Genomic DNA, 20,412 nt, shown 5'->3' on the forward strand with positions numbered 1-20,412 from the left:
CAAAGAAAGGGGAGGTATGCGGATGGAATATTAATAATTATCATCGGATGAGAACATATCCAATGACCCAGAGGCAGTAAATGAGCTGCCAATATTCTCTGAATCTTTTCCATTAAGAACACGTGTCCTTGAATGTTTTCATTTTTTATTATTTGTCTTTCATCCCGCGGCTAGATCCGAAGTCTAGAATCCCTGTCACGTAAGTTTTGGCAAGACGAATATAATTTAACATTTGCTCCATTTATGCGCAAATTATATTTCGAATTAATTCTCAGGCATTTTGTAATTTGTCATTCATGATATGCATAGTTCTCGATAAATTTTGCTTACTTTCGTTTAACTAATAAGATTAGCTTTACGAAAAAAATCAAAAACTGAATCTTAGAAATGAATTTCGTTGTTGCATACTTGGAAATTTGATCCAAATGAACTGAGATTGAAATTAATTACTATTTTAAGTGATATATTATTAGTCCAAAGGGTGTTAGTTCAGAACGGCTATTAATTTCGTTTTGGCATTTTGTGGCGTTTCACTATAAACGGCGTTTCATTTTTCAGATCATATCCACCAAATATTATCGCACTGTACTATATGTAAAAAATTTAAATAACGAAAAATCTGCATGAATGTACACTGCGAAAAAAATCTGAAAGGTTTCAAATTTTATATGGCTTCCAATGAGGCGGTTTTTTTTTTTTTTTTTTTTTTTTTTTTTTTTTTTTTTAACGTTTTGGTTGTTACTTATAAAATATCACGTTCTTCGCACTTAAAGCATAAAATTCAGCTCAAGAGCAATATCGCAAAATATAGATTGAAATCGAGCATACTTTAGAATTTTCGATACAAGATAAAAATGTTTTTTCTGTACTACGTTGTCATTGCTCGCTTTGAAATCCTTGAGTTTCTTAATCAAAAATTCGTTAAAGTATTACAAATTATGAAATGGATAATAAAATAAATTCCAAATTTCAAATTTGTTCTTCCACATGCCCATATTAGTAAGAGGATTACGTCATTCAAAATTTGATGGCTGTAGGTAACGTTGTTTTATCACAATACAAGAAACATACATACTTTTATGCAGATTCTTCATTATTTAATTTCTTCAAATATAATACAGGACTCTAAAATTTGGTGGCAACAGTTTGAAAAGTGAAACGGACATTTATATTGTATCAACGCAAAATCGCAAAACGAAAACAATATTCATTCAGGGTCAAAGCCTCTTTGAACTAAAAAGAAAAATGAAAATCTTACACTATGCCCAAAGAGGAGTTTTTTTTAACGTTTTGCTTGTTACCTTTATTTATTAAATATCATGTTCTTTGCACTTAAACATTAAAATTCAGTTCAACAGCAATATCGCAAAATAATTTTAAAATGAGAATATCTTTAGAATTTCCTATACACAAGTCCGTTCGCTGAAGATAAAATGGTTCCCCCCCCCCCCTCGTAGAGTGTTGCTATTGCTCGCTTTTAAATCTTCGAGTATGTTAATTAAAAATTCGTTAAATTTTCACAAAGTATAAGATATATAATAAAACAAATTCCGAATTATTCCAAATTTGGGCTTGCAGATGCCCATATTCCGGGGAAAACGTATGTTATTCAAAATTGAACTGCTTTAGGCGCCGTTGTTTTATCACAGTGCAAAAAACGTATATACATTTATGCAATTTCTTCATTATTTAATTTCTTTAAACATAACACAGGGCTGTAATATGTGGCGTCAACAATTTGAAAAATGAATCAGACATTTATACTGAACCTATGCAAAACGGAATTAATAGTCCTTGAAGGTAAATTGCGCCTTTGGACTAAAAAATGTAATTAAAAAAAATTTTTTTTTTAAAAGAAACGTTTCCTACATCTCCGGTTCTACTGGGTCGATTGACAAAATTCAAATTGCGTTTTACATGTGTCGAAAGCGCGACTTAGGATATATATCAGATTTATATATACGGAATTGTTCTAATATAAGTTGTTTGAGAGAAAATCGGACTTTTTCTGAAATGACATACGAATTGTTTTACATAATTCGATTCTAGGACTCAAATTATGCCAAAATGCTAGATTTTCTAAAATTTGTTCTGAAATTTACGAAGAAATGTAAAAATTTAACTTAACATATTTGTTTCACGGCTCGCCAAGAATAATTCACTTGGAGAACTTATTAATTTATAGCAATCCATTTTCCTTTCCTTCTTTTCATTGCAGACGAGCGGGAAAAAAAAAAAAAAAAAAAAAAAAACGCTTAGAACGAATCTACCAAATTTCAAAACGCGCCAATATGTAAATTCATGTATATCTTATCTTAGAAAAACTCTGATTTTTTTGCAGGTGTGCCTAGAAATACAGCTAATCTAAAATGATGTTAAAAATTTTATAAGTTGTAATTCATTTTTTTTTCGAAAAATTTATAAAAATTATTTAAAAATACAAATTTTTAAAATAAATCATAAAAATGGGCGAATTTTATTTCGAATGAACCTAAATTTCGAAATTTGAAAGGAAGAATAATATAAGTTTTACAAAAAAATAAAAAGAGATACTAAGAAATACATTATAAAAAAAGAGAAAAATTTATAAAAAAATTATAAAAAAAGAGATACTAATAAATACATTATATAACAGAAAATCTCGACGCAGCAAGAAGGAATCATCCGATTGTTTTGAAATTTCGTATGCAAAAATGTTTTGACCAAATATGCGAATGGTTAAAATTTGGTGTCCAATGAATGAATAGTGCGATCTCCAGCGCATCGGAGTTGAGCATATAGAAGATGTACACTCACAAAAAATAAAATGGGACAGTTCTATGCCTCCTCTTCTACTGGGCCGATTGACAGAATTCAACTTGCGTTTTTCCTGTCTCGAAAGCAAGACTTAGGATATGTATTAGATTTATATATAGCTTTTTTCTAATATAGGTATTTTGACACAAAATCGGACTTTTTCTGAAATAACATACCAATTTTTTTCCATATTTCAATTCTATGACTCATATTTTCCCTGGATATTAAATTTTGTAATTTTTGGTGAGAAATTTATGGAAAAATTTAAAACTTTCCCTTGGCGAATTTTTTTCAGTTTGCGCCAAAGTATAATTCACTTGGTGAACTTCTTAATATATGCCAACTTATTTTCCTTTCCTTTTTTACATTGTGCATAGGTCACATCGTTCTTACTTTCAAATAATTTTAAAAAAGTGCCGAAACCACATTTGATGTTATTATCGCTTTCAACAAATATGTCAGATTTCAAAACTTGCCAATATATAAATTCAAGTATATCTTCGGAAAGTTTGAACAAAAGAAATCTAATTTTTTGTAGGTATGATTAGAAATACATCTACTTCAAGGTGATGGTAAAATTTTTATAGATTATAATTGAAAATGTTTCTCGAAAAATTTATAAAAATTATATAAAAGTGCAAATTTAAAAAATAAATTATAAAAATGGTGAAATTTTATTTGGAATGAACCTAAATTTCGAAATGTGAAAGGAAGAATCAAATAAGTTCAGTAAAAGAAGAAAGATTAATAAGTTCAATTGACATTGAGGAGCTAAAATTTTGAGAGCTAATTTTTTGAAAATAACTGTGCGAGTTTTACAAAACTTGCCAGTTTTGCATAATTTGAGTCGTATAACTGAAAAATAGAAAATCATTGGCATGTCATTTCAGAAAAGTCGGATTTTGTGTCAAAATACGTGTATTAGAAAAACGCTACAAAAAAATCTAATATATATCCTAAGTCTCGCTTTCGAGACATGAAAAATGGAAAATCGGTCCAGTAGAAAGGGAGATATAGAACTATCACATTTTTTTATGTGTGTGTGTGTGCAATACTCTTATTATATAATTATCATGTGTACCATACGTTTAAATATGAAGATTAGAAAAATTAAATTTTGCAGATGTTAAACATGTTAATAATATTATCAACATATAATCAGAGTATGTATTTAATGTATTTTTTATGTATTGTATTTAAAATCAATTCGTCTTTTACATCTGCGGAAAGAGTGAAAAAATCGTAGCGTCACTTGACAACAGAATTAGAAATGCCGGTTTCCTCACTGTCGCTTTCTCAAAGGTTTCCCATTTGATATACAGTGTCTCACAAAAGTGATGGGACACTTGTGCTTTACAAAAGGAAACTGTAGTAAAATAAGTTAAAAAAAATTGTAAAACTTTTTTGAGGGTGTGTTTCATACTTAAATTTAGTAACAATTATTACATAACATACATTTTCTCAAAATATTAAAATATTAATTTAATAAAAATACAATTGTTTAGAGCGGAGCAAAAAGTTGTTGGATTTTTGTTGGATTTCCTTTCACTTTAAAAACAGGATTTAATCTTCTTGGGATGGATTCGACTAATTTTTTTGTGATTTTTGAAGAGATTGTACCCCATTCGTTTTGAAGCACCGATTTTAATTGTTGTTTTGAAGAAATGGTGTGTTTGCGAATTCTTGATTCCAATTCTTGCCAAATATTCTCTATGGGATTTAAGTCTGGAGATTGTGGTGGTGTTTTCATTATTTCAGGACAGTTATACAGCAGCCAGGGTCTACGTTCAAAGCAGTGTGCTTGGGGTCATTATCCTGGTAGAATTTAAAATCGTTATGAAGGTTCAATTTTCGTGCTGAAGATTTCAAATTTTGATTTAAAATGTCAATATACTTGTAATGATCCATTATACTGTCAATAAAAACAAGATTACCAACCCTAGCAGACGGCATACACCCCCATACCATAACTCCCTCCAGCATGTTTTACTGTTGGCACCAAGTTCTGTTTGCGAAATTCTTCCCTGGGTTTTGGGCCCACCAGCGGCTGAGCGGTAAAGTCGCTGAACACTGGTAGTTCGGTCCGAGGTTCGAATCCCGCGAAACGGACTGGCTGCATGGGCGTTTTCGTGGTTTTCCCCATGTGTAACGTGTATACGAGCCAGTTTCCCTTAGAAAGTCCTCCCCGAAAGGCATCCTTTCCCCTAGGCAGATAGCCCTAGTGTGCTTTGCCATAATTAAATACACCAACACCACACACTTCCCTGGGTTTTCTCCAAACCAAGATTCTACCGTCAGAACCAAATATATTAAATTTACTCTCATAAGCAAATATAATTTCATTTCAGCAATCAGAATTCTTATTTATGTTGGATTTTGCGAAAGCCAGTCTGAGTTTTCTATTCTTTTCACTTACGAAGAATTTTTTCCTGGCTTCTCTACCGTGATATCCAGCAGATCGATTTACTCTTCTAATAGTCTCAGGATTAACAATTACTCCATATAATGCTTGTAAATCAGCAGCAACTTTAGGAGCACTCATTCTTGGATTTTTCTTTTTAATATTTCGAACAATAATTAGCTTTATTCCATTAGATAGTTTTGATGGTCGGCCAGGTTTTCTTTTATCCTGAATCATATGATTTTTTTTTATCATTTAATGATATTGAAAACTGTTGAATGACTCAAGTTAACTGTTTAAGCAGTTTCTCTAATAGATTTTCCACGTTCAATATGCAAATTAATAACTAATTTTTGAATTTCAGGCAAAGTTTCTTTTCGTTTAGCATTCATGGCCGCACAAAGCTAAAAAACACAAAGATTCCAAAACAAACTCGAGAAAAATACTGCAGACGATTTTTTGTTGAGAAAAATAAAAAAAACCCCAAAAATATTTTTAATGTAGTACGTAGTAGTATCTAATGATGTCCCATTACTTATGTGAGTCATTTTTTGCTCCGTTCTAAACAATTGTATTTTTATTAAATTAATATTTTAATATTTTGAGAAAATGTATGTTATGTAATAATTGTTACTAAATTTAAGTATGAAACACACCCACAAAAAATTTTTACATGTTTTTTTTTTTTTTTTTAATTTATTTTATTACAGTTTCCTTTTGTAAATCACAAGTGTCCCATCACTTTTGTGAGACACTGTATACTGTTTCACTCCTCTCTTAGAGGTTGAAACAAATGAGAAAGTACTTCGAATATGTTAGATGATTTTTTTTTCCATATCATTTGAAATTATCATAAACTTCGTTTTGCGCTCATCTTTAATTTTTCTTTAAAAAATGATAAAAACAAGATGTTTCTTACTTCTTATACGTAATTCATGTCTCTAAAATATTAATTCCCCAAAACATGGAATTAGAAATCTCTCTGAAATGAACATTTTATAAATACAGGTAACTCATGAATCTTAATGCATTTGAAAAAAATCATGGAAAAACGGTAGGCTAGCGTATTAGATGCAATTTTCACCTAAAAAGTTATACAAGCAGATTGGTTTTAGCATAAGATACATTTAATTCCAATTTGCATTGATAAATGACGCTTTTAGAACAGAAAAAGAAAAATTAAGTATATACAACGTTTATTTAATTGCATTTACGAATATGTTACCAGTACTGCTAATACTATAGCACTTTATGTTTATCTTTCCTGTTGCATGTTTTCATTCTAAGGATTTAAATGTGCTCATTTCGTCATATTAACATGATAGCATCATCTGTCGGTGAAAATTTGAACGATAATATATCTTAGATAAAGCCGCCGCATAATACACCAATTTGTTGATATTGTATGAATTTATCTAGATATACGAGTTGTTTTCTAAATGTAAAGAATGGGTTAAAAATAAAATTTTCATTTTTTTGGACAAAACAATGCTGTTACTAAGCATTCTTTACATTATGAAAATTTAGAAAATGCTTTAAAAACTTTCACTAAACCTCGCAAAAAAACTTTCATAATTAAAAAAACTATTTCTTAATAAATTTAGCATCATGTACATTAACACTTAATTTAATGCTTATTTTTTACTAAAAATTTTTCAGTTTAAAAATTTGGAAAGACGGTTTTATTACTCAGTCTTTTACTCAAATGAAGATGTGTTGCTCACTGTTTCAGTTTCATTACTTTCGGATAAAGACTTATTTAAGCTAAAATAATTTTAACGCGAATTTTATAAGAAATACAGTTGAAAAATAAATGTTTCTGTTTAAGCAAAATTTTCAAATCTTCAATAATTGTGATACTGAATGCCACTCAAACACATTTTATTACAAATGTTATTTCTAAATGTAAAACAATTAGAAAATTAGAAATAATTAATTTCCAATCAATATTCTCCGGTAATTTACAAGCAGGCTATAGTTACCGGTCAGGGTTACAAACCCCAAGCTTCATGCTTCAAACTGTAGTGACTATTCTCGACTAAATATTTCTTAAAAATTTCGAAATTTTCTCCGATTAAATATTTCTTAGACGTCTGATTCTTAAATTAAAACATGAGAATTTGGTTCCAAATTAAGAAATATAGTAAATGAAGTAGACTTTCAGGTTGCGAAAAGTTGGTCAAATATCTCTCAATTTGCAGAGATATTTATTTTTAAAGACTTAAAAAGCAGAAATTTTAATTTAAAAAATAGAAATATTAATAGAATAATTAAAGTTGCTTACGATATTAACATTAAATAACATTTAACATTCAATATTTTTAAATTACAGGTTCTTGTATTGGCAGCAGCTATTGCGCTTGTTAATGGTTAAGCCGCAGTGGTAAGATTATAGTTTATAATGGCGGCCATTGATGTTTACATTTGAAACAGGAGACTAATGGATTTGTTGCCAATCTAGAGAAACTTAGCTTCGCAGCAACAAAGATTACGCATTCATTTATTATTGCCAATTAAATCATGCTTAATTCTTTCTGGAATTTTTTCGAGGAAATAAGCGTTTGAGATTTACTTCGTAAATTTTAATATAGATATTTTTAGTTTTTATGTATTTTTGCCTTCTCGCGAAGTGAGAACTGAATTAATTAAATGAGAATTAATCAATCGTCTGTGAAAAACCGTTTCTTTTTGTTTTGTTTGCTTAATTTCTTTTATACATAGTTCTAGCTTTATTATAGTATTTGAATAGAACATGTGGCAACGATTAGATAATTCTTTAAATGATATACATTTTGTGCATTCTGAGTTATAATATGAATGAAATATAATACTGTTAAGGAAACCTAGCGCCATAGTGTCGCTATGGTAAACAAAGTGAATAAAGAATGCATTTACTCTATTGTGGTTTATGCGCTGTCGGCGAAGCAGGTTTAATTCAATCTAATAAGTTTAAATAAAATGCAAGAAAAATGCGTATAATTCAATATTCCGTACAAGGGAGTCATGTGGTGTACACATCAGATTTTTTAATTACAGGTTCTTGTATTGGCAGCAGCTATTGCGCTTGTTAATGGTTAAGCCGCAGTGCCTGTACGGGTAAGATTATAGTTTATATTCTTCCTTAAAATTGTTAATTTACTTACAAATATAAGGATATCGGAAAGTTTAGAGCACCGAGGATATCACTCTAAATCCCTCGGAGGGGGATTTGCAGAATGACAGGAGCTTTTGCTCCGTTTCGAGTTAAAGAACGCTAGTTTACTGTCTTGGTAACAGAATATGTTTCGCCACCTGCAATTATGACAATGGAGAAGGGAGTCGGTTGAGAGACAAAATGATCCCCTGTCGAGACAGATTTTTCGAACATGTGACAGAAGCTCGCCATTTCAAGCGAGGACAGTCGTAACAATGGATGCATCTCCTTTGCCAAAAGTAAGTTCGCTTTTAAAACATATGTACAGTTATTTCTTAATATCAATATCTTAAGTATTATAAATTATAGTCTTATAGTTAGATTCATGTGGGAAAAAATTGAAGGATGTAATGAAAAGTAGTTTTAGTTTGCACTTTTTAAAGGTATCTTTAAATTTGCTTTAGAGCGTAATGCTGTAACGTAGATTTATTTATTACATACTGCTAACGTGATAAAAGCTATATGCATGGATGGTACTTTTTGTAAACACTTCTTAAAATTATTTTTATTTTTGTACAATTAACACAACACTATCGATTTTAATTATTTAAATTCAGTTTTGCATGCATTTTTAATTCAAATAGGAAGAACAGAGGTGAAAAAGAAATCCATACTGTAGTTTTGAATTTTTATAACAGAAGTGAGAAAATTGTTTGGTAGAATTGCAGCATGCGAGCAAGAAATAAAAATCGTATACTTTACTGAATTCTCTGGTGAACTCATATCGTTTTCAACTTATAATACTTTTTAATAGATTTTTTTAATTTTTAGATTTTTAATGTCATTTTTTTGGTCATGTCATTTTATTGCCATATTTTTAGTGTCATATTGTCCATTTATATATGTGTGTACATACATTTCGTAATAAAAAGTAAAAGTAAATATTTCATGCGTTGCTTGTTTTCATTTATATTTAAATTATTTTGTTCATGGAAATTATTATAATTCTGCAGTTATGTTAAAATGATTTCTACTTAGATTTAATCAATAAATAAAATACATAAGAATTTTCGACAGAATTATAAAAAATGAATTTTTATCTTACACATGTGAGCTAATCCATATTATTTAACTTTAAAATTTACTTTATTTTTTGCATATGAGACTTAGAATTAGAATTAGCATACATAAAAATAAGCTCTAAATAATAGTTATAAAAATATATGTAAACATTTATTCACTTGTAATAATTAATGTACAGGAATTTGTATGCATATAACTTTTCAAAATTAAAAAAGCGTTATAAGCTAACTGAAGATTTTAAGTTTTATTCATAATTTGGGCTTAATGAGTTAATTATTACTTTAGAAGTCAAACAACAAAAATCTGTGTTATATTTTCCAATTTTCACAGGACTAGTTTCGATGGTTTTACCGAACCATCATCCTCAGCTGCAAAAACGCGAATAAAAGAGATAATATTTAATGGTTAGATAAGATAAGAAAGCCTGGACAGGAGCTAAGCCACTGGCGCCATCTGTTGATAAAACCAGAACTAAAACATAATTTCTTAAAAGGCTGAAGGCAAAGATGGATTGGAATTAGGGTCGTTAACTAGAACAGAGAGATTTTTTTGAATGTGAAATGCCTCTAGAAAATCCAGTTCACCAATGGAGGATGTTTTTTGAATAATTTTGGCCGCAGAAAAATTGAAAATGTGATTTTCGGACCAACAATGTTGGGCAACAGAAGACTTCTGTGTTTCCTTTTTTCTAACATATGCTTCATGTTCCTTAACGCTAAATTTTAAGGCTCTCTTAGTTTGGCCAATGCAAATTAAGCCTCACTGGCAAGGAATTCTGTAAATACAACAGGAATTCATATCCGGAATGGGGTCCTTGAGTACTGAACTCGGATCTTTCTGTTCTAGTTAACGACCCTAATTCCAATCCATTTTTGTCTGCAGCCTTTAAAGAAATTATGTTTTAGTTGTAGTTTCATCAACAGATGGCGCAAGTGGCTTATCTCCTGTCCAGACTTTCTTATCTTATCTAATCATTATATCTTATATCGTTCATTTGCGCTTTTGCAGCTGAGGATGATGGCTTATCTCCTGTCCAGACTTTCTTATCTTATCTAATCATTATATCTTATATCGTTCATTTGCGCTTTTGCAGCTGAGGATGATGGTTTGGTAAAACCATCGAAACTAGTCCTGTGAAAATTTTAAAACATAACGCTGATTTTTGTTGTTTGACTTCTAAATCAATATTTGTTCGGCGTGTTATTGTATCTTAGGTTAATTAATTTTAAGCTCTAATAATTTTGTAATAAGAAATAGAAATATTTCTTTCTCAACATTTCTGCAAAATATGAAGTTAAAAACAATTGTATGATAGTAATTTATGGTTATTGCTTTTCTGAATGTCATACATTGCAAATATAGCCGAATAATTTTCATGTAAGAGAAATTAAATTCACATTTTTTTTTATTTGAATGTATATTAAAATTTATTATTCGATTTTTTATGCATATTATGCTCAAGTAGACAAACTATCAGTAACATCAATACACAAATTGTATTAAAATATTCATTTATAAGTAGTATTGTATGAAGTTAAATCTAGCAGATCATAGTACAGGTATACTGAGACATATCAGCTGTTTTAACACATTCAAATTTTTATGATTATAAAATTTTTCAAGAAATATTTTTAATAAATTAATTTTCGACTATTATGATTATTTAATGGAAAATTTATCTTACATGATTGTATATTCTAATCTTGTGAATGAAAGCTATGAATAATCCTAATTTGCTTTTTAAAATTAAAACATGCATACAAAATTCAGAATGGCTACAACTCTGATATACTTCCTAATTTCACCAAATGTGGCGATATGTGTTCTACGCTGGTTTTTGGCGCGATTGCGTGTTGTATGGCAACAATGTTAATATTGAAAAATCTTTCGCTGAAGCTCGTTCGCGTCATGCTCTGTATCTGAGAAGATATGGTGGAAAGATAAAATGGTGGAAGTTGTTGAATTGAAGTTCGGCAAAAGGAAATATCATCGTGGCCATCCTGTTGAGGGGCAGTGGGTATTTGGAGAGATGTGGAAAGAGGGTCTGGGAGATTATTTTTAGTGGCTGTACATGATAGAAGTAGGGATTTGTGATTATTTGTGAACCATAGTGTGAATTTTCTGCATAGTGTGTCTAGCTGTCATATAAATACGATAGTGATTACGTGGCGGCATGTTGAAGGCGGTATGATATTGGTATTTCTGCTATTCGAAAAAGCATTAATTCATGGTAAGTGCATTTTATTTTATTCTTGTTCTTATTTTGTAGAATGTAATGTTCATTGTTTTTTTAGTATGAATTTCTGTCGTTATTGTTGTTTTTTCTAATTGTTTGAAATTTATTTTAGTTTATTTTATTGATTAGTGCGTAGCGTCTAGATTGTGCAATTCGTAGATGTTTTTAAAGTTGAAACAGTTTCTAAAGTACATGGTATTCTTCGAAATTTATTGTTATTATGTTAATTTATTAAATGAGATGTGCGTACTTCGGAGATTTGTTTGTTACCTAGATTGTGCAATTCATAGATTTCTTTTAAAGTTTAAAAAGGATTCAGTGTACACGGTATTCTTCGAAATTTATAGTTGTTATGGTTATTTGTTAAAGCGAGGTGTGCGTAGTTCATAGATTCGTTCGTTGCCTAGATTGTGCCATTCGTAGATTTTTTTTTTTTTTTTGAGTTAAAACATATCGCTGTGTAATTGGATTCTTTTCAAATATTTTTGGTTAGAAACTTTACGTTTTTACTATCTAAATTTTTTGTTTTTGTTTCGGATTTTTAGCTTAAATTGCGTGTTCAAATCGTGGTTTTTTTATGTGCGAAAATTTTTGGCTTAAAGTTCGAAATGCAGACACAAAATTTAGATCGTAATAAGGAAGCGTGGAGTTTCTCGCAAAAAATGCTTGGCGAGAAATTTGGCGACTTGAAGGCGCATATCAGAGTATTTCCTCAGAATGTATATCACTATATATGATTTTTAAATTTCTTTTATGGAGCTTGTAGAGACATTAGGTCCGAATGAATTTCAGTCGGAATTTCTTGTTATTCCAGTTTTTATGTATATGTTGCATTGATTTCCTTATTTTTATTACTTACTACACATACATAAAGGCAAAAACCACGTTTCTGTAAAATAAAACATATTCTATGTATTTAAAGTAATTTCATATCAGAAGTACTATGAGATAGTGATAGTGTTAAGTATTTCAGAATGTTAAATATTGTAACATGACACCGAATTTCCAATATTTTAATGTGGATGTAATTTTTTGAAATATATATTTCGTTAGGTTTGAAAGGAAAACTATATGTCCAAACAATGAAGATATGATTCTATTTAAACTATGCTTTTTATTTCAGTGATGGTCTACTTTGATTCACAATCTTCTTCATCACCAATAAATGTTTTGTAAGTACATAGGTAACAAATCTAAAACAGATGTATATGTCAGATATTTAAAATCACAATAACATGTTAAAAAGTACTGTAAAACATTTTTTCAAGAGATAATATTAACCAAAATTCTAAAACTTTACCTCAGCCATAAACTTTACATACAGCAAATACCAATTTTCAGTTTCCAAATAAAATAAATATAAAATAAGTATTTAAATATCATACCATCAAGGAGTGAGCAGAGTATTATAACTCCTTGTAGTATGTGTGGTTTCACCCGAATATCGGCCGATATCTTGCTGTGGAGAAGAGCGAACAAAGAAAGGGTCACTCCTTTTTTTTTGTGTAAGAAGAGACCGCTTTTTACTAGAGCGAAAAGTTGCTCCATTGAGGTTGGTGCCATTTGGGCATTAGAGGGAGGTGGAATATCACTCCTTTGGAGTCGGATACAACTCTTCCGAATTTAGAGTGTAAAATTACATTTTGTCGGGAATTTTCTAAAATAGAAAATCTTCTTTATAACCTGTTCTCAAATGATAAGTAGAATAATTTCGTCTTTCTTAAAATTTATTTCCTGATAAAAGATGAGAATAATAATTAATTGTTTATTTAAATTTTAAAGGATTCTTTTAGAATTTTCAATCTATATTTAGACTTTTCTTTCAAAACGTAAACGTGTCAGAATAATACTTACCTATATGGTATCTATAACATTTATTCGAATAAATTACTATTAGTAGATTTGACCTCTATGAAAGTAATAGTTCACAATCTGTCACATATGCCGTAGTGTTCGCTATTCATTGCAATTTAATGTGCAAACGAAACATGAGCAGGCCCTCATTTTTAAAAATGATAGACGGCAGTCTGTTAATTATTGATCAGTTCTGTTATCTGTACTATATTACAGCTTAAATTATGACGGAAATTTAACTAAGACATGAGGAAGAGGCTTGGTTTTTAACTCACTTTTCAACTCATATGGAGTCGAGAAGAATTCCATATGTCTAACATGAAACTGAAATTAATTAAGACACAACAACACGCCGAATAAATACTAATTCAGAAGTCAAACAACAAAAATCAGCGTTAATTTACAAAATTTTCACAGGACTAGTTTCGATGGTTTTACCGAACCATCATCTTCAGCTGCAAAACCGCAAATGAACAAGATAGGAAATAAGGTATAGAAATAAATTTGCGGTTTTGCAGCTGAAGATGATGGTTCGGTAAAACCATCGAAACTAGTCCTGTGAAAATTTTGTAAATTAACGCTGATTTTTGTTGTTTGACTTCTGAATTAGTATTTATTCGGCTGTGTTATTGTGTCTTAATTATAGAAGCCCCAAACAGGCTTATATTTTGCTTTCTTTTTTGCACGTGGTGTGGCCGCCATTTTGTGATTGTAGGAGTTTCGGTGAGTACATTTTTGCAATTTTCAAGTTATGTTTATGTTTTGTACATTTGGATATTGTGCTTTGTTTGTCTGATTTCATGCATTTTGCTTACAAACATTTTGTTTTCTATTCATTTCAGTGAGGGATTTTTCTGCTATTTTCTGTGTACTTTATTATTGCTCAGTTAATTTAGTTTGATTTTCTCCATTGTTTATCATGCCTTCATCCGTTAATCGTTTCACTAAATTACGCCTGAAACGGCAAAAATTCCTGAATCATCTTGACTTTTTACTTAAATGTAAATGTAAAAAATTGATCCCCAATTTTATTCAAATCAAATCTAATCAAAAACCTTCGAGTCGCGTTTCAAGAATTCTGTTAAATTGCAAACTTGCCTTACTTCGGTCCGTGATAAGGGATACACGTCAACAATTGTCCAAAATTGAACATGAACTCTATAAGCTTCATCTGGAACTCGCTAAAACATATCCAAAATTCACTTCCCTTGAACAAAAGTCTTGGTCTAGAACGGAGAATGCAGTTAACCGTCATAAAATCACCCTTGCAGTTAAATTCGAAAAACTTCTTTTACAGTCCTCCAGTCCAAGTAGTTCAAAAAATCTTCCCATTGTAAACATCAAGCCAATAGTTAATATTTCTAATGTTAGTCTTTCAGAAGAACAAGAGAGAATTCTAAAATATAATTTTAACTTCTCACAAACCTGTAAACCCTCGATTCCAAAGATTTTGGCTCCTATCGAAAAAGCTTTCAAGTTCAGTAAAGTTTCAGATTCACAGAAAGAAATGATTAGGCATCTTATCGCTCATAATGTGAAATTCAATAATAAACCTTTGAAACCAAATCTAACAGCGAGAGAAAGAGCTACAATGCGCGAGATTCATTCTAACCCGGATATTGTCATTTCAAAGGCCGACAAAGGCGGCCAGATAGTCGTCATGGATAAGAACACTTACATCGATGGTGTCACTAAACTCTTAAACGAAGGACCATATAATCCGATCCCTAAAGATCCTTCACCTTCGGACTTATCCAAAATAAAAACTGCGATCAAATCTTCGCAAATCATTTCAAGCAACTTAAAGCATTCGCTTATCCCATCTGTTGCGAATTGTGCCAGATTATATGCTCTTCCCAAAATTCATAAAAGTGGTATTCCTTTCCGCCCTATTGTATCAAATTTAGGTACTGCCTCGTATCCATTAGCTAAATATTTAGTTTCTAGATTTTCCACTCTATTAGACAATAACATTTACACCATAAAAAATTCAATAGAGTTTGTAAAAAAGGTTAAAAACATTTCTCCTAGTAATTTACTCATGGTTTCTTTTGATGTAAAATCATTATTCACCAATGTCCCAGTGGAGGGTGCATTAAGATGTCTAGAAACCAGACTTCGCGAATTTCATTTCTCTTGCTTCGAAATTGATGAGCTAATTTCTCTCACTCAACTCTGTTTGAAACAAACACATTTTGTTTTCCAAAATAAATATTACAAGCAAACTGAGGGATTAGCCATGGGAAGCCCCCTCACTCCCATCCTGGCTGATATCTACATGCATTATTATGAATCAAAATTGTTTGAAACTTTAAACTTCCCGGCATGGTTCCGCTACGTAGACGATACATTTACCCTGTTTGAAGGTAATAAAGATGATTTAAATAGAGTTCTTTCAACAATGAATTCTATTGATCCTGCTATTCAGTTCACTTTTGAACTTGAGACTTGCAATTCTCTTCCGTTTCTCGACATTCTGGTCACACGTAACACATCCAACTTCAGTACTACAGTTTACCGTAAACCTTCATCGGTTTGCCTTCCACCACACTTTAAATCATGTCATCCGACTAAACAAAAGTTAGCTTCATTTTATTCCTATGTTTTCCGTGCTCTTCAAGTTTGCTCCTCCAAACTAGCCCTTGATGAAGAACTAAATTATTTAAAAGCAATAGCTATTGACAGGGGCATTTCACCCAACATTATTAATCAAGCAGTTAAAAAATTCTCATCTCAACACACTAAAAGCCACACTCTTATTTTAGGAGATTATAAAAATTCTGTTGTCATTCCCTTCTTTCCATCAATTAGCTATAAAGTTGCACATATTTTGCAGAAATTTAACTTTCGGGTTGTTTACTCTCCCATCAATAAAATTCCAACTTCTATACTCAAGGACCCCATTCCGGATATGAATTCCTGGGGTATTTATAGGATTCCTTGCCAGTGCGGTTTAATTTACATTGGCCAAACTAAGAGAGCCTTAAAATTTCGCGTCAAAGAACATGAGGCATATGTTAGAAAAAAGGAAACACAGAAGTCTTCTGTTGCTCAACATTGTTGGTCCGAAAATCACACTTTCAATTTTTCTGCTGCCAAAATTATTCAAAAAACATCTTCCATTGGAGAACTGGATTTTCTAGAGGCATTTCACATTCAAAAAAATCTTTCTGTTCTAGTTAACGATCCTAATTCCAATCCAAATTTGCCTTCGGCTTTTAGAGAAATTATGTTTTAGTTCTGGTTTCGCCAACAGATGGCGCCACTTGCTTATTCTTGTCCAGGCTTTCTTATCTTATCTAAACATTATTTCCTATCTTGTTCATTTGCGGTTTTGCAGCTGAAGATGATGGTTCGGTAAAACCATCGAAACTAGTCCTGTGAAAATTTTGTAAATTAACGCTGATTTTTGTTGTTTGACTTCTGAATTAGTAAACTGAGATTAGTTGAATAAATTGCATCTGTCTCGATCAGACAGCTCCAGTTGCTCCAGTTGTTTCACCACCAGTCAGAAGACCACCAGTGTACCGTAGACAGATACCCTATAGGCGTCCTTACTGAGTACGTTAACGTAGACTGGAAACTAATTGGCGAAATTTTAATAAACATCCTGATATAACTTTCCCAGTAATATAGATTGTTACATTTTTTACGAATTTCCTTACGAAATGGGAATTTGTTCCGGTTACTGGTGAGGGTTACTACAATGAGAGAACGACTGAACTTGTAAATAAAGCTTTTTGACGCATTTGAGAAAAATTTGCATCATATGTTAAAATTTTGTCTTTCTAATAAAACATTTGTTCATCAAAAGGATTTCTTTTAATCAATGTTGCTAATTTTTAGAATTTCCTATAAAAGATGAAACTAGTAAAATATTTTTAATTAATGTCGCATTCCTAGTTTTGCTCATGTTAAAGTTATTGAAATATAATTTTTATGTTAACTAAGAAGTAGTGAATTTTGTTGTATTCCTCGTTAACTTCTCCCTTTAATTTGAATGCTTACGCATGTAATGCTTATTGTAAATTATTAGCTAATACTCACAAATACAATACTTAAGCATAAGTCTTGTATTTGTGAGTTTTGTAATAAAGATCATGGAGAATATGAGTTAAATGCTTAGTTTCCATGTACATTTTTATTTCAACGATAACCTGCCAGCTTTCATATATGAATTGACTTCTTACGCACTGCGAACGTAATCTGGGAAAAGATTGGAATATATTAGAATATTAGTATTATAATAAAAATTTAAAATTTTGTAAAATATAAAATAAAAACTGCACTTTCTAAATTTAATTTCTATGTGCATTTATTCTGGGACAACAATGTGCGAATGGTTGTACAGTAATCGAGCTTGTAGTCATAGCTAACACAAACTGAAAAGTCTTGGAAACATTAGTGTTTAGAGTTTTTAAATTCACATAATAAAACGAAAATAAAGTTAAATACGAATTAATAAACGAAAATAAATATTTTCTTCATTGTGGACTTATCGATCCTTGCGATGTATAGCTATTATATCTTAAATTAAGTTGCAAAGTAAAGACTGGAGCAAAGCAAATTAAACTAAATATGTCAAAATTATATTTTCATAAGAAACCTGCATCAAAGTCATTAATTTATATTAAAATTTAATTTCTTTTTCTTTCCCTAGGAGATAAACATAAATAGAAAATTAGTAATTAAGTTTACATTTTTAGTCCTAGCAGTGATATTGCTAGATTTCCCTTTCAAAATTCATTTATGGCCATAACTTCTTATTTTGTGAGTTAAGTTATATGAAATATCTATAGATATTTAGTATATATATATACTATTAAAGTATATATACTAATAGTATATATACTAATATATATATACTATTAAAAATTTGCGTGTGTCTGTTTGTTTTGTTGTGGCATTATCTTCTACCGAACGGTATGGAGTTGAGTTTTGGGAGAAGTAATCCAGATTCCAAAAATTGGTGGGAAGCCATTTCGACCATTCTCATCTTCATAGGACTTTAATCAGACGAGGTATAAGTTAAAAATTCCGTAATCTCTAATTTTCGCACTCATTGTTGAGGAGTGACAACACTTTTGCACCCTGGAGACAAAAATGTTCTTTATTTCGAAGTGTTTCCACTGATCGCTGTCAAACTTAGAGTTCGTTAATAAAAAATGTTTATATTTTACAAAATATGAATTAGAAATAGCATTGCCAAACATTAAACATATTACTATTTTTATATAAGGTCATATTCCGACGTGGAAGATAGCAAGCAAACGCATTGCACGTCGAACATATTTCGTTAATGTCATCATTTTAAATAACTAAGTGCTATTGGTAACATTTTTTCTTTCAAGTTACGATAACAGGCTCAATATGTTATTTGCCATATTAATTCAAATATTGATAATAAGCTGTTACATTACATTAAATTTAAATCATGACATCCTAGTTGGTCTGAAAGTCTTTTGTTTCCCAGTTTAGCAACAAAAAATTATTTACTAATTGGTTGTTGGTTGGAAAGAATGAACTGATTTTATTCAGATTGGAATTTTTTTACATTTTCTTGTCAGGAGTACACAGAAGTTACAAATCTTGCTTTGGCCGCAGTCCTTTCTGCTGGCGGCCTAAGTTTCAAAGAGGAAATAAGTTAATACATTTGCACAGAATGCAGATGCAAAACCTTTCTTAAAAATATTGCCATAAATCATGCAGAACTTAATAAATGTAATGCTATAAAGAGAGTATTTTTAAAGACTAGCTTCATTTATTAAATCAGAGACTTTATCATTTATTCAATCATTAACTAATATATGTTGGCTAAGGTGGGTCTTAACATTTCTCTGCTTAGTAAACGCATGTAAAAAACCAAAAGATATTTTAAAAGGTTTGTTACTGATGAGTTCTATCAGTACTTATTACAGTAAAAACTAACGCAGATTTATTTATTTTTATAAAGGGCGTTAGTCCAGAAAGGCTAAATTTCGTTTTGATATTTTGCGTTGATTTACTTTTCAAAATTGCCGCCAAATATTGCATTCCTGTATTATATTTAAAGAAATTAAGTAATAAAATATCCGCATAAATGTATGTATGTTTCTTCCTCTGTTAAAACTTTACATTTTGAATAACTCAATCCTCCACCCGAACATAAGCACCTGCACGCCCGAATTTTGAATTTCAAATTTGTTTATTATCTATTTAACATTTTGTAAATCTTTAAGGAATTTTTAATTAAGAAATTCAAAGCTTTCAGAGCGAGTAATGGCAATACTACACGGAAGGAAAATTTCTTTTTATCCCCAGCGTGTGACGCTATGTATCTAAAATTCTAAAGATATGCTGTTTTTAAATATTTCGTGATGTTGTTGTTGAATTGAATTTTATGTGGTTTAAGTTTTTTATAGGGTTACATGATATTTGATAAATAAAGGTTATACGCAAAAGGTTAAAGAAGCCCGTTTTGGCGTAATATAAGAATATAAGAAGTTTTTCTGTCGTTTTGAGTTGAGAGTGTTTATCTGTCAATTTAAATTGAGAAAAATTTGGTATTTTAACAACCATACTATTATTTTCCTAGCTTGTTTGATTAATTATACATTTAACAACTACTGATATATATATAAAATATATCTGTATCAGTATCTACTTATGTATTTATTCCGCATTTAGTATATGTATAAATAAGTCTGCATGTGAACTAGTTGGAATATATAATGAGATACAGTTTCAACTATGCGAAAACTCCAATAAAACAGTCTTTCATCCTATAAAGAGGAATGTAAATTTTATACATTTCTTACTTGCACAGGGTCTGATTTTTTCATACTAGATATGAAAATCCCCAGATGTTTTGAAACGTATTCATTTGCAGAAATAAAGCAGTTGAAACAAGCAACTCATTTATTATTTACT

At 30.5% G+C, this 20,412-nt stretch overlaps 1 long non-coding RNA gene across 1 annotated transcript in view; it reads left to right on the top strand.

Moving 5' to 3' along the window:
• Positions 1-8,550: 8,550 nt before the first annotated feature.
• The window catches only part of LOC146996951 (uncharacterized), a 311,932-nt gene continuing 300,070 nt past the window's right edge, over positions 8,551-20,412 (top strand). Inside the window, exon 1 of the long non-coding RNA XR_015041818.1 lies at positions 8,551-8,629. This is a non-coding gene — a long non-coding RNA (uncharacterized LOC146996951). The remainder of the gene's footprint in view (positions 8,630-20,412) is intronic.

Source organism: Stegodyphus dumicola, chromosome 6 (genome assembly GCF_044657685.1).
Source record: "Stegodyphus dumicola isolate Sdum_Otavi_A_Nest chromosome 6, ASM4465768v1".
In the NCBI taxonomy this organism is placed as follows: Eukaryota; Metazoa; Arthropoda; class Arachnida; order Araneae; family Eresidae; genus Stegodyphus; species Stegodyphus dumicola.